We start from the raw sequence: 14,813 nt of genomic DNA on the forward strand, positions 1-14,813 counted from the left end.
CAGTGTAAATGTCTGAATGTGTTAAAGTAAAAATTGTGTCTTTTACCAGTGAGACTGAAAAAGAAAGGCAAAATAACGGTTTGAACTTGCCTACAGAACTGCTTGCAGACGTCTTTACAGTGTGAGCTGAACAGCATATTCAACACTGCTGCTCTGTATTCTTAATCACTTAACCAGTTATTTATAGAAACTCTAAACCGTGTCTTAAAATATGCATGATTTCCCTCTGCAGAGATAACAGAGCATGTATGCTGTTCAGTATGAGCTATTACTTTCTGGGATAGGCAGAAGATTTTGTGGCTTAAATCTGTTTCACTGCATGGCATTTTGTGTCTTCCATACCAAGATTGCGATGAAAATTGTTTCTGTTGTCTTTACTGTATTCTTAAATAAAAGATATGTTATATAAACAGCAGAGTTTAGTTTACCTCACATATTCTTAGGAGGGGGTTATGCAGAACTGTAATAACTGAAATGTTGTTATTAAGGAACTTAAGTCAGAACTACTGGGTTCTTTTGATTTATTTAAATTTACATTATTGTACATATTGTATTGAATGTGTACTTGTAACGCTGCCGTTGAATGTCACTTATTGTGGCTACTTTTGCCTAATCAATCTGTACTTGGCAGATGTTTCTAACACCACTGTAAGAGAGAGAGAGAGAGTGACAGAGTTCATTCTTTTTTTGTTTTAGCACCACTTCCATAGGATTACTTTATTTTTGTTCCCATCACTTTGTAGGACAGTATTTTAAGCACCAGCACATAAAGAAAAAATTGTCTTGTGACTTGAAAAAGTTTCTGAGAAGTACAAAACAAAAAAATGCATTTCTGGGAAGTGCTGCATATTTCTGAAAGTTTACTTTCATATTTCATAAATAAAAATAGTGTACATGTATTTCATAGAGAGCATATTGTATAACCACCATGGTTTAGTCATATGTATTCTAGGTTGATGCATAGTTTTGATAAGTTGATTGCAGTGTTAATAGTTATTCAAGCCAAATCAGCTTTTGCTGTTTTACTTTTTAAATTCAAACAGAAACATGTATTAATCTTTATATAAATATTTTTTTATTAGCATCAAATTGCAGTAGTTGTGGTGGATGCTTTGGCTAAATTAACAGGATGTAATCGATAAGTATTGCACTTTTAACACAATTGATAATGACAGTTAAGGTCAGATATGATTTATTGTGGCTTTGCTAACATTTTTTTCTCCTGATACTGTAGGGCAGGACCTTCAACACAAAAACATGCAGAAAAATATATAGATACTTTTTGTAGCTTAAATTTATTAATATTTACTTCTTATTTTCCTTTAACAAATCAGAACAAAAAGGTGGTTTTTGAGGGGAAGTGTTTCTTGTCCCAAAAATTAAAAAGTTTGCTTTCACATTTTTATATACACTGTGCTAGGTGGCTTTGCTGAGTACATAAATTACATAAACTACCAAATTTTTAAAGATGGGCGTATCAAGAAACAGTTGTATGCCATGTTTTACAGCAGCAAGTACATTGCTTCATATATATATATATATATATATATATATATATATATATGTGTGTGTATATATATATATATATATATATATATATGTGTGTGTGTGTGTGTGTATATATATATATATATATATATATATATATATATATATATATATATATACATACATACATACATACATACAGCATAGCATGTGTCATAGAGATTTTTGTATGTTGGCAGTGAATAATTTTAAGACCTAGATTGGCGAAGTTGACCAGATAACTGTGAGCTTCATACAAACTGCTTTCTAGTTCAGAAAAAGATTGCAAGTGCTTTTTTTTTTTTACAAAAGTAAAACATTCTGCAAACATTTGTAATTAATGTTTGTTGGTTGTTCATACTTATCTCTCTAAATGTAAATAATTTATATAAATGTTTTTTGCTCCGTGGGTTTGGGTTGTGACTGAAAGAGTCCCTTAACTAACTCATTCACCTGGTTAATGAACTGAAGTAAATACACAGATGGCTAATGGGTTGTACATATAAATACGGTCCTATTCTCTGAATGTATTTTTAGAGACTGAGGGGATTTGTTGAATGTTAAGTGCACAATCTACTTTTGATTTAATTCATAGCACATCGACTATAATCAGCCCAGATGTTCCAAAAGTATATTGGTATGAGAAGATATGTAGGATTCTCGTTTGTGGCTGATGTGCTGCTGTGTGTGCATGTGTGCCTTAATCTTGTTGCTGGGTCATACAGAATCATTTGTTTTATGTTTGTGATTTTGTGTTTTGGGAGGGAATTCTCATATTTTTAGTGGGTGTGATGGCGAAGAGTTTTTCAAGGATACTAATGGTCCGTTTTTCTGTGGTAAATCTTGCATTTAGACTGTTAACATTACAAAAACTTGAGCTTTTCTTGGAATTTAGCTGTTTTAAATCAAATTTGAAAACCAAGATTTAAACAGGATTAAAAAAACTTGTATTTCTTCTTATATTTACTACTTGTAATAATGTCATTCTGCTTATGTTCTCTACATAATAATCTGTTTTAATTTTGCCTATATATATATATATATATATATATATATATATATATGTGTGTGTGTGTGTGTGTGTGTACTAAAATATTATAATAAACTTTTGCCGAAAAATATGAAGTTAAAATTAAAAATGTGATTGGGGGGGGGGGTCCTTTCCATATTTAATCTAATAAAAATGGTAAGTTTCGTTATTTTTTAAGCCATAAGTCAATGTCCCTGATTATTTTAAATTAGTGAGATGCAGCCCCCCCCCCCCCCCAGATAATATTAGGGAGAAATAGTTTCCCTACACAACTCATTAAATGTGGTTTTATCCACCATGGATTTTTTGACGTAGTTTTTTGAGTACTTTTCAAGAAATCCTGGTAGACTCGCTCATTTATTTATTTCAAGTTTGATGACTGGGGAGGTCCACTGGGCTCTAGGAGCCCGTTTTCAGTGGAGGCCCAGGGAGAAAAGCTCCATAAAACAAAGCAGACATTATAATAGTTAAACAAGTAGTACATGTTATGTTACAAGGTAATCATAAGTAAGTAAAATAGCAACATAGTATAATGTACAATGCATATTTACAGGTTATACTTTAGAGAACAGTAGTACAGTATAATCATAGTATTGAGGTTTTATTCAATGCGTATTTACAGGTTGTACATTAGAGAACAGTTGTACAGAATTGTCATAGTATTAAGGTTTTAAAACATCTGAGGTGGGAAATAAAGTCACAATTGTAGGAGAACAGAAGATAAGATTGATCATTTATTGGGTAAGGTGGGAAGAAACTTTACTTGTATGGATGTATGCATGTGTTAGGCAGGATTAGGTAGATAGAGTACAATTGCATTTCTTGTTATTGGAGAGATAAGACTGGAGCTGGGTTTTGAAGTGATCAAGGTTTTCAGAAATCCTTAGAGAAGGAGGGAGAGAGTTCCATTTTTTGGCTAAGGAAAAGGTTAGAAGAAGTTGACCTGTGGAACGATTTGGTTTATGTACAGAAATTAGATTTTGATGGGCAGATCTTAGAGTTCTATTAAGGGTGTATAGTGGTAAGACGTTTGTTAGTGCAGGGCACCTAGTAGGCTTGAAAATAAGCTTATGGGCTGTAGTGAGTTGGAGGTAGTCCAGGTAGTTTGGAAGTTCTAGCCATTGCAGCCGGTGGAGAGGTATGCAGTGGTGGGTAGACTATTTGGACTTGGTGGCAAACTTTGCGATTTTGTTGTAACAGGTTTCCATTTTAGAAGAGATAGAGGAAGATAGGTTGGTTAATAGGGGGGCACCATACATCAGAGATGGTAGTAAGTAGGTAGTAGCGAGGGTCTGTCTAGTAGAAGGGGAGAGAAAGTGGGAGTTTCTATACAGCATGCTAAGTTTCTGATGTGTTTTCTTAATATTTAGCTGAATATGGATATCGAATTTTAGGTGTACATCAGTAATAACCCCAAGAGGTTTAGCAAGAGGAACAACATCTATAGTGGAGTTGGCATGACTGATGATATTGAAGGAAGTTTTGTCAAGAGGGAGGGATTTAGATGGAAAGAATAGTAGAATTTTGGATTTGATGGCATTTAGAGAGATGTGGTTATAAAGCATCCAGTTCTCAGTAGTAGAAAAAGCATTTTGAGTTTTTGTTTGGAGTTCGACGAGGTTAGGAGCAGAGCAGACTAGAGTTGAGTCGTCTGCATATTGAACTATCCTAGTGTTTGGAATGGCTGCATGGAATTCATTTATAAAGATATTAGAGTATTGGACCAAGAATGGAACCCTGGGGTACTCCGGTTGGGTTGGAAGGAAAGTTGAGGTGCCTGTTTTCCATTTCACGGCCTGAGAGGTAGCTGCTGAACTAGGTGAGGATATTGTGTGAGAGATTAAGATTGGAAAGGTGGTTTAGGAGGTGGGAATGGGAGACAGTATCAAAGGCCTTGGAGAGGTCAAGAAGGACTGTGTGGATACTACTACTTTTTTGTTTGTCTTTTAAAAAGTCTTGTAAATGGTCCACGTTGTGGCTTCTTAGTGAATTCGGAGGGCAGATGTGCTGGCTTTAGTCATTGGTTAGTAGCAGTTTGCTAAATTGATGTTAACAGACTGTGTTTATGCACAAATGGCATAAAGCTTTTTAAGCTATAATGCCATTTTGTTCTGAATGCATGTTTGGGAAAACAAACTGTTTGTTAGCACTATACTGGTGTAAAAGCTAAGTGAATACATAGTTATGCAGATATAGAAGCACTGGCTCTTTTTTACTAATATGGCAGTATAAAAATAATGAAAAATCCAAATAGGTTTTAAAAATAGTGTATTTCACATCCAGACACAAATGAGCCCAGCTGACTGTCATGTAATGCTGCTCAGTACATATCCTTTCTTTGACCTGTTTGTTCCACCTAATAGATGCAAGATTTTAATCAGCCTAGGAATGTTGCCTTCAAACTTTCCGTCTAGAAGCATTTCTGCTGCCTTGCGTCTGTATTCCATCTTCTCATGGGGGGGGGTTGGGGACTGCATACAATGACCTTAGCCAATTGCTTTTATAAGACTGCTGCCATGTGGAGGTACTAAGTTCCCCTGCCCACTCCTACTAATGCAAATTCTGTTACTGTGTAGGATTGCTGTTGCATGGCGAGTGTGAGACATCATCTATCCCTGATAAGTGATTCAGCATATGAGCTCATGTCTTCCCTCCTTGCCTGACATCTGGCACTTGCTATGCTACTTACGCCATGGCGTTTATATGCACTTTTAAAGAACAATAGAAGAAAAAGTGGAAATAAACTTTGCCATTGTACATCTTCATTAATTAATCTGTCATTGAATAGCTGAATATTTTAGAAGGTAGAAAAAGGTGCACGTGCCAAGTCTCTAAATTAAGATATAGACTACTACAGATACAGATTTCCCTAGTGGGTAGTTTGAAGGTGGACCCTCGTTAAGGGAAGCATGTTTACCTGGTCTTAAACATTACAATTTTGCATATTAACATACAGAATTATTAACAATAAAAATGTAAGATTGTATCTTTGCTCTAAATGTATATTATTTTTTTCTGTTACTGTTAAATTTGAAAGCATAACCTCTTGATGTATGTTTGACATTTAACATTTTTGAGTACTGATGCCATCTCATAAACATTGTGTATAACTGAACTTAGAAATTCACTGTGCCAGTGAAAGGCAGTTGGTTGTAAAAGGGCTTTTTAGTATAAATTGAACACAGTGTCAGAATACCTCAGCAAATCACTTCTTAAGGGATGCTGCTTTAGTAATTTAATCATTCTGGAGCTTGTGACTTTACTATTATGATCTGATTGGGGATAATGATATTAAGTGACTTGACTCAGAAGCTGTCATTTACTGTAATTACTGAAATCTAAACTGTACCTCAGAATGTACATCAACACCATGTGTAAGCATTAGCACACTTTCCTGCAAAAGCAGTGCTTTGCAATGAAGTTTATCCATGTTGTGCACTGCATTTTAAAATACAGTTTATTCTATTTAGTTTTTGCTGTTTTGCTCAGTTCTTCTGTCTTTAGTGCAGAGATGTAAATATGATTAAGAAATAGTTGGGCTACTTTAAAATTGGGTAGAATTTGCTGTGTGAATTCCTTGAGGACCAGTGACCAGTTTAGGGTTAAGTCATAATTGTTTATAGTAGTCAAGTGACAGGGTAAACTTAAGAGTTCTGTGGTTTCCTTTATGTGGTTGTGTTTTAATGCTGCAGCTCTGTTGTGATAGTTGGGGGTGAGAACTGTAAAGTAATTGGCAAATTTAGCACTTAGATTTTTATATATCATTCTGTGGATGTAGTAGCAGTTTAGATGAATATATTTAGCATTTGCTAACTGGATATTTGAGCTCAGTTGTATACCTTTTTTAGCCTTGAAGCAAAAGGATGCAGTAGTATCTGCAAAGAATGAAAATATTTCCAGATCTGACAGCTAGGTAGATGCAAAAGTATGAACCCCCCCCCCCCACCCCTGACTGACATTATTTGAGGTGGAGTGAGAAGGATGGGCTTATCTCTAGGGGCGGGTTGGACTGACAGCATCACAAGAAACAGTTTTTGTGATGGCCATTCAGCTATTAAGCCATGTATATTTCAGTTTTCATCATCAGTGTACATTTTCATTGTTGGGATGACTACAAGGACAAAAACAGCCGCTAAGCTTATTTAGAGAGTTTCATTTTTTAATGGCTCTTGTCTCCTCGCTGGGGGTACCCAGTATGGGGGAGCAAATGGGTTGTGACTGAGAGGATGAACTTGCATATACAAGTGGCAGAAATGAGTTTCCTTTGCAGGATAGACAAGAATATTGTCAATGATAGGGTAGGGAGCTCTGTAAGCTTGAAGGATCTTGAAATAAAGCTACTGCTGCTCTGATGGAATCATTTCAGGTGGTTTGTGTACCTTCTGTGGATGCCCCTGGATATCTCCCAGGGGGAAAGTAGCAGGTGTGGCAAGCTAGTAGAAGAGACACCAGAATAAATCTTATTTCCTCCTATCACTAGTAGGAAACCATGGAGCAGAATCTGGACATGTTAGGTGGATTTTCTCTCTCGGCTTTCCTAGGAACTGCAGTGTATTTCACAGGATGAGCTGGCGATAGTTGATGGGAACTAGGAAGTCTGACTTACCCTTGTCAGTTTGCTATCACTGCCATCCTTACCAGGACAGACACACTAGAAAATGGACGGGCAGATGAATGCATTTTAAATTTTGCTTTATACCCAGAATGTTTGAAATGCTGATTTTTTTTACTTTTCAAGATAGAAAAATTGTTCCTAGATATATGTTGCTGATTTGTTTAAGAAAGCATATTTATTCAATCTAGCCATGCCTTCAGTGTTCAGCTAAGGATCCAGGTGTAGAACAGCTAAGCTACCCTGGTAAGAAAAGAATGGATTGACAAATTGTTTATGTTTTCGGGTAATCTAGTTGGAATACTTTTCAGCCAAGATTTTGGAATGAAGAAAAATCTTAAGTTTATGCTGTTGCCCACTTTGGTGTAGAATGGCTCTGAGAAATTACTGAAGTTAGAAATTTGGTACTACGAATCCAAGACTTTTTTTCCCCATTTGGTATAGTGTTTGCATTGGAATAGGGACCGTAGCTCCCCACACTTGCATGTTGCAGATGAGCAACTTTCATTAATTGCCTTTGGACTGTTATTTTTGCTTATTTCTTGGAGTCTTTATTTTGTGAACATGCTGCTTTTTTGTTATGGATATGAAAATTGTTAGATAAGTATTTTAATTTGCATTATTTGAATATAGGCTAAGTATTTAATGAAATCTCCCCACTTAATAATAAGTTATCCACTTGTGTTTTTTGTTATAATTGCTATTTTGTATAACTCTGTACTTTGCTGAAGACTCCGTGACAAAAACAAGAATACTGGAAGAACAAAGACCCCAACTCAGGGACAATATTTTATTATTATTATTATTATTATTATTATTATTACTCTAATTTTAAAAAGTTAATAGAACAACAGATGATGATCTTCATGTTTCACTGTTGCAGTCATCACACTTGGGTTATCTGCCTGCAAGTAGCCCTCAGTTGGCCCGAATACCAGATTCTTAGTATTTCTTCGTCAGATGCTGTTGCTCCAGGACTGACGTCAGGTCATCAGGGGTATAAAAACAGGCAGCTGACGCCATCACATCAGTCTTTCTTGCTGAGGAGCCCGAAGCAGCAATTAGCAAGTGCCGGTCGGCCACTGCCTAAATTTTCATTTATGAATTGAATAATCCTGAAGTCTTCTAAAGCTAAGTACCCTGTTGGGGATCCTTTTTTCTTGCTCTAACCGATGTCAGAAAAAGTTAACAATTGTCTTGCCTGTGGAAAGCAAATACCACACAGAGATTTTCATTCTTACTGCGTCACTTGTTTAGGCACAGACCACGACATACCTCGCTGTCAGTTTTGTGCCATGTTTAAAGACCAAACCATTCATCGTCGGGCTGTCATTGTCGTAAGTTGTTTCGTTCTCTATCTCCGTATTCCGAAATGGCTACGGTAAGCCATCTGACTACCGATATTCTGAAAAAAACGTAAGGATTAAGACAGACCGACCGCATAGGTCCATAGGTGCCGATGATGCTTTGGTTAAGCTAAGTCACCAGTTTGCCATTACTCAGTGAGGGCTTTCACAGCCCCCGATGCTCGCTTCAGTAGATTCGCAGGCCTCTACCGAGACCCATTCGGAGTCCGGTATGCCGGGAGACTCTTCACCTGTGGAACCTGTGGATGTCTCTACCTTGGATGGGTCCGGAGCCACTGTGCAGGCACCAGCTTCTGAGGCAGTTCTTCGTTCAACCGATGTTCGACTCAAACCGACGACTTCATTTTTATCTAAAACTACCGAGTTTCTTAGGCCTAGAGTACGCGTTACGCCTAGAAAACCGACCAAAGTGCATGCACCTACTCCCATGCCACCACAACAAATGCTTAGAATGGCAGAAGACCTTATTATGCTGATTAGGGGAAGTCAGCCTTCCCCTGCTAAGAGGAAGAGAGACCAGTCCCCTGCAGCTTCAGCAGACCAGGAGTCCGATGACTCTGAGGTATCTGATTATGAAGACATGCCCTTATCTGCTTATGAGGAATCAGGTGCAGAAGAATCCATTCCCTCTGCCTCCCCTCATGAGGATTTTTCTTTTGGTGAAACCTTACATACTTTGATAGCATTTCCACTGGGATTGCAAAGACTGTCCTCAGTCCAAAAAGAGACTCAGAGAATTCCTAGATTTGCCACAGGACAGGCCTTTAGCAATACCCCCTATCCTTGAAGTTGATGATGTTTTTTATGGAATTCAGTTTTACTCCTGCTACTTTACCTCTTGACCCTAGGAAACCAGACAGGTACTACAGAGTAGTACCTGACGCTCACAAATTTCTCAAGAATCCTCCTGCTGACCCAGAGATCATTTCCCAGGGGCCTGAAGGTATCAAGGCAACTACAGCCAAGAATCCCACCACTTTGGACAGGGATTCCAGAGCTTTGGACAGATTGGGTAAGAAGGTATATACCTCTGCAACACTTGCTATTAGGGCTTTGAATTGTCAGTTTCACATGCTGAAGTACCAGCAACATATGGAACTTATTAAACAAAAAGTGGCTACCTTTACAGACTGTGCAGAAAATAAAGAATTGCAGGAGCTTATGCACTCTGCAAGCAAAGTCAGCAGGCATACTTTGCAGTGTAGCTTTGATGCCCTAGAAGCATCTTGCCGGGCAGCAGTCACTGGTTCTATACTGAGGAGACTTGCTTGGCCCAAGGAGCAGACTTTGCCAGATCATGTCAAATCAAAGTTACTAGACGCTCCTTTGAACAAGGACAGTTTGTTTGGTTCTTAAAAAGATGGAAGAAAAAGCTAAGTCTATGCATACTGTTAAAGAATTCTTACAAGTGCAACCCCCTATCTTCAGTAGGCATTGCCCTTCCAAACATTGGTCCTTTCCAGCCCCCTCTAGGCCATCTCAAGCCAGGGGACCCAGGGGAAACAGACCACCCAGACTACAGTCTCAGGGTATGTAGAGATCTCAGCAATGGAGTGCCCCCACCCCCAAACCAGGGAGTGGTAAGCCACCTCCTTACAGAAAAAACTTACAATGACTTCTCTACTCCACTCCTCATCCCTGCCCAGTTGCTGGTACCCCTAGGAGGAAAACTTCCCCTTCATGCAAAAAACTGGATGTCCATCACACAAGACCGATGGGTCCTCAACATTGTATCCCAGAGGTACAAATTTTACTTCCACTCACTGCCAACCCCAAAAGGGTTCCCAGACCATCTTCCAAACCAGTGGGCAGAGGCTCAAAGACAAGTTCTTTCCCTGCTCTCCATCAGAGCTATTCAACCGGTTCCAGTAGAACCGATAGGTCAAGGATTCTATTCCAGACTCTTCTTGGTGCCCAATCCTGGATCTTTCATTTCTCAACACCTTCCTGGTGGTACCAAAATTCAAAATGCTTACCCTGCAACAGCGTCTACCTGTGCTAGCCAAGGATGCCTGGTTAGTCACCCTAGACTTAAAAGAAGCCTATCTGCACATCCCTATAAGGGAGTCCTGCAGGAAGTATCTACGTTTCAGGGCCAAATCTATGCATTATCAGTTCTCTGCACTTCCCTTTGGCTTATCCACTGCACCCAGAGTATTTGCAAAATGCCTGGCTCCAGCTATTGCAGGCAGAGAAATATCCAAATTTACCCATACTTGGATGACTGCCTGATTCAGGTGGACAGTCAGGAATTGCTGTTGCAGCACCTGACATTTGTGGAAAACCTTCTCACTTCTTTGGGGTACACCATCAACTAAAACAAATCAAAACAGGTACCCAGTCAAAAGATTGTATTCTTGGGAGCAAGCTTGGATGCAACATCCCAGATGGCAATCCCCACTTCAGAAAAACAAGTCTATCTGACAGCCTACTTCAAACAAATGGCCACCAGAATACAGCAATCCGCAAAAAAAATACTGCAGACCCTAGGGTTCATGGCCTCATGTATACTGCTAATTCCATATGCAAGACTGCATATGAGGAAACTTCAATGGTGCTTAAAAAGTCTTTGGTGCCGACATTCTCAGGACCTGGAAACAGTCATTCCTATCATACCCCGTCTAAGGACAGAGTTCCTTTGCTGGGCAGAAGCATGCAACCACAACAAGGGACTGCCCTTTACTCAACCCCACGCCGCCAAGGCTCTTAACCACAAACGCATCAGACTATGCCTGGGGAGCACACATGGACAACAAATGCATTCAGGGCCACTGGAGCCCAAGTCAAATTCATCTGCACATCAACCAAAAGGACATGCTAGCTGTGCAGAACGCCCTGACAGCTTTCAGATCCCTACTCTTTCCAGAACAACTTCTACTAAAAACAGACAACACCACAGTTATGTGGTACATCAACAAGCAGGGGGGATCCCACTCTTACCCACTCTGCAGGTTAGCTATGGCCCTGTGGAACATGGCCTTGGACATGCAAGTCCATCTGCAAGCTCAATTCCTGCCAGGCAAACAAAACTCACTGGCAGACGACTTAAGCAGAAATCTCCTAGACCCACACGAGTGGCAGTTGGAGCCCAGCACCTTCAACCTTCTGTTTCAGAAGTGGGGGACCCCAGAGGTGGATCTCTTTGCCTCTCCCTACAACCACCAGCTCAGCAAATTCTGCACCAGGAACCCTCACAGCAGGGCCTGGAAAGTGGATGCCCTTGTTTTTCAGTGGGTAAATCTCAATCTATGCCTTTCCCTCTTTGCCCCTTCTCTCAAGAGTATTACTCAAGATAAGACAGGACAGACCAAGGACAATTCTGATTGCCCTGAACTGGCCATGCCAGCACTGGTAACCACTCCTGTATAGTCTGTCACCGGTGCCATCCTGGCACCTACAACAGAACCCAACCCTGCATCCACAACTGAAAACCCTAAATCTTGCAGCCTGGCTTATTCCTTGAGTTCTCTCCCAGCAACCCTAAGCAAACAGGTGCTGGATGTCATTCTTGAAGCCAGAAGACCAAGTACAAGAAAATCCTATGCTGATAAGTGGAAAAGGTACTGCTCCTGGATTCAATCTAAAGGAGAGGACACAACTCTGCCCTCCCTGTCTCTAATCCTGGATTACTTAGCAGATCTACTCCACAGAGGCCTGTCCTTCTCCTTCATTAAGATACATGCCTCAGCCATCTCGGCTCATTACAACACTGAGCCACCTCTCTTCTCGCACCCTCTTATCAAACAGTTCCTGAGAGGGGCAAACAACATAAGGCCGCATAGGAGAGCACCCACCCCTGCTTGGGACTTTAACTTTGTACTGGAAAAGATCATGTTTCCCCCCTTTGAACCTGCAGCGTCAGCAGAGTTAAAATTCCTGTCTTGGAAAACAGCCTTGCTTCTGGCCATCACTTCAGCTAGAAGAGTGCCTGAGCTACAAGCACTTATGGCTGTGGAACCCTTCATTATTTCCCATGCTGACAGGGTTTCCCCTCGGGACTAACCCTTCTTTTATGCCTAAAATGGTGTCCAGTGTGGCTCTAAACCAATCCATCCGTTTGCCAACTTTCTTCCCTAATCCTCAGAATAAGGGGGAAAGGATCCTGCACTCCTTGGACGTGCACAAACAACTTAGATTCTACCTTGATAGGACTAAGCCCTTCAGAAAATCTGACCAGTTACTAGTCAGCTTTGCACCAGGGGCAGAGGGCAAGGCCATTTCAAAACAAACCGTTTCCAAATGGATAGCACACTGCATCCATTTCTGCTACAAGCACCATGGGAAACCAACCCCTCAAAGGGTCAGAACACATTCCACTAGGGCAACTTCTACCTCTACACCATTTCTCAGGGGAGTCCCTACCAGGGACATCCTGGAAGCTGCTGCCTGGAGTTCTGTACACACCTTCACCAAGCATTACCACCTGCCTATGTTTTCTAAATCCAGGGCAGGTTTTACAACAGCAGTCCTGCAAGACATACTAGCCAGCCCTAACTCTTCTTGACTGCCTCCACCCTTCTTCAGCTTTGGGAATCCACCCAAATGTGATGACTGCAACAGTGAAACACGAAGAACATAGTACAGTTGTGTACACTTACCATAAATGTAGATGTTCGACTGTATTCACTGTTGCAGTCCTGGTTTTCCTCCTTCCAGCCCCCTGGTTTCTCTCTCTCTCTCTCCTCTCTATGACTATTACTCACCCCTTTCAGGGGTATTGGTATTTACTTTTTACTGGTGGTGTTTTCCCCAACATAACTTAGCTCCCTATTTGGGGGGCTCCTGACATTGGGGCAAGAAAAACTGATGTAATGATGTCGGCTGCCTCTTTTTATATACCCCTGACGTCAGTCCTGGAGCAACAGCATCCGACGCAGAAATACTAAGTCTCTGGTATACGGGCCGACTGAGGGTTACCTGCAGGCAGATAACCCAAGTGTGATGACTGCAACAGTGAATACAGTCGAACATCTACATTTATGGTAAGTGTACATACCTGTACTTTTTTCGTGTTTCACTTCTACAGTCATCACTTGTGGGTTATCCCTGCTAGGTAGCCCTCGGCTGGTCCGAATACCAGAGTAAAGATTATGCCTGCTGCGTCAGCTGCAGATGTTCATCGTGTTTCACTGTTGCAGTCATTACATTTGGGGTAATCTGTTGGCAGGTTGCCCTCAGTCGGCCTGATTAACAAAGTCTTGGGTCCTGCGTCGGTTGCTGTCCCTTCTTCCATGACGTCAGGTCGTCAGGGGTATAAAACATGCAGCCGATACCATTACATCAGTCTTTCTTGCTGCGCGGTGCCCAAAGCAGAAACAGTTTGCAAGTGCCAGTCGGCCGACTCCTGAAATTTTTGTTTTCAAGTTTCAGAACCGAAGTCTTCAACTAAAAGCTAAGTACCCCGTTGGGGAAACTTTTTCTTGCTCCTTACCGATGTCAGTTAAAGTTAATAATTGTATTACTTGTGGGAAGCAAATACCTCATAAGGATTTTCATTTGTACTGTATTCCTTGCCTAGGCCCTGACCACGACGTACCTTGCTGTCGGTTTTGTGCTTTATTTAATCAGCGCACTATCCGTCGTAGGTACATTTTTCCTTCAAAATATTTCGATTCTCGGTTTAATTATCCAGAAATGACATTGGTTAGCCATCTGACTACCGGAATATCGAAAAAAACGCAAAGAAAAATACAGCGACAGGCCGTTGACGTCCAAAACTGCCGACGACGCTTCTCCTAAGCCAGTCGCCAGTTCGCCGGTACTCAGTGAGGCACTTTCGCAGCCCCTGATACCCGCAACTTCTGATTCGCAGGCCTCCACTGAGACCCATTCGGAGTCCTGTATGCCGTGAGATACTTCACATATGGAACTCGCGGATGTCTCTACCTTGGATGGGTCCAGAGCCACTGAGCAGGCACCGGCTTCTGAGGGTGTATTCAGGTCTACAGACTTGCATATTAAACCGACTCCATCTTCAGTGCTAAGGCCTAACTCTTGATCTATGTCTAAAAAAACAATGCCCAGGCCACATGTTCAGGCCCCTATGCCTAAAAAATAATTGATCAAAATGGCTGAAGGTTTAATTACTCTAATCAGGGGTAGTCAACCCCCCCTCTCCAAGAGGCCTAGGATTGAGTTTGACTGTGAATCTTCTGAAACAGGACTCTGTTTCTTCTGATTCTTCTAATGATCTGAATTTGTCCATACCTACTTATGAGGACTCTGATACAGAGGATTCCATTCCCTCACCTTCTCCGCCTGAGGATTTTTCTTTTGG

At 40.7% G+C, this 14,813-nt stretch overlaps 1 protein-coding gene across 9 annotated transcripts in view; it reads left to right on the forward strand.

Annotated features, from left to right (window-relative positions):
• CELF2 (CUGBP Elav-like family member 2) overlaps window positions 1-14,813 on the forward strand; it is a 1,986,852-nt gene that overhangs the window by 922,191 nt on the left and 1,049,848 nt on the right. The window lies entirely within an intron of this gene.

Source organism: Protopterus annectens, chromosome 11.part0, assembly GCF_019279795.1.
Source record: "Protopterus annectens isolate FY-2018-M chromosome 11.part0, PAN1.0, whole genome shotgun sequence".
NCBI lineage: Eukaryota > Metazoa > Chordata > Ceratodontiformes > Protopteridae > Protopterus > Protopterus annectens.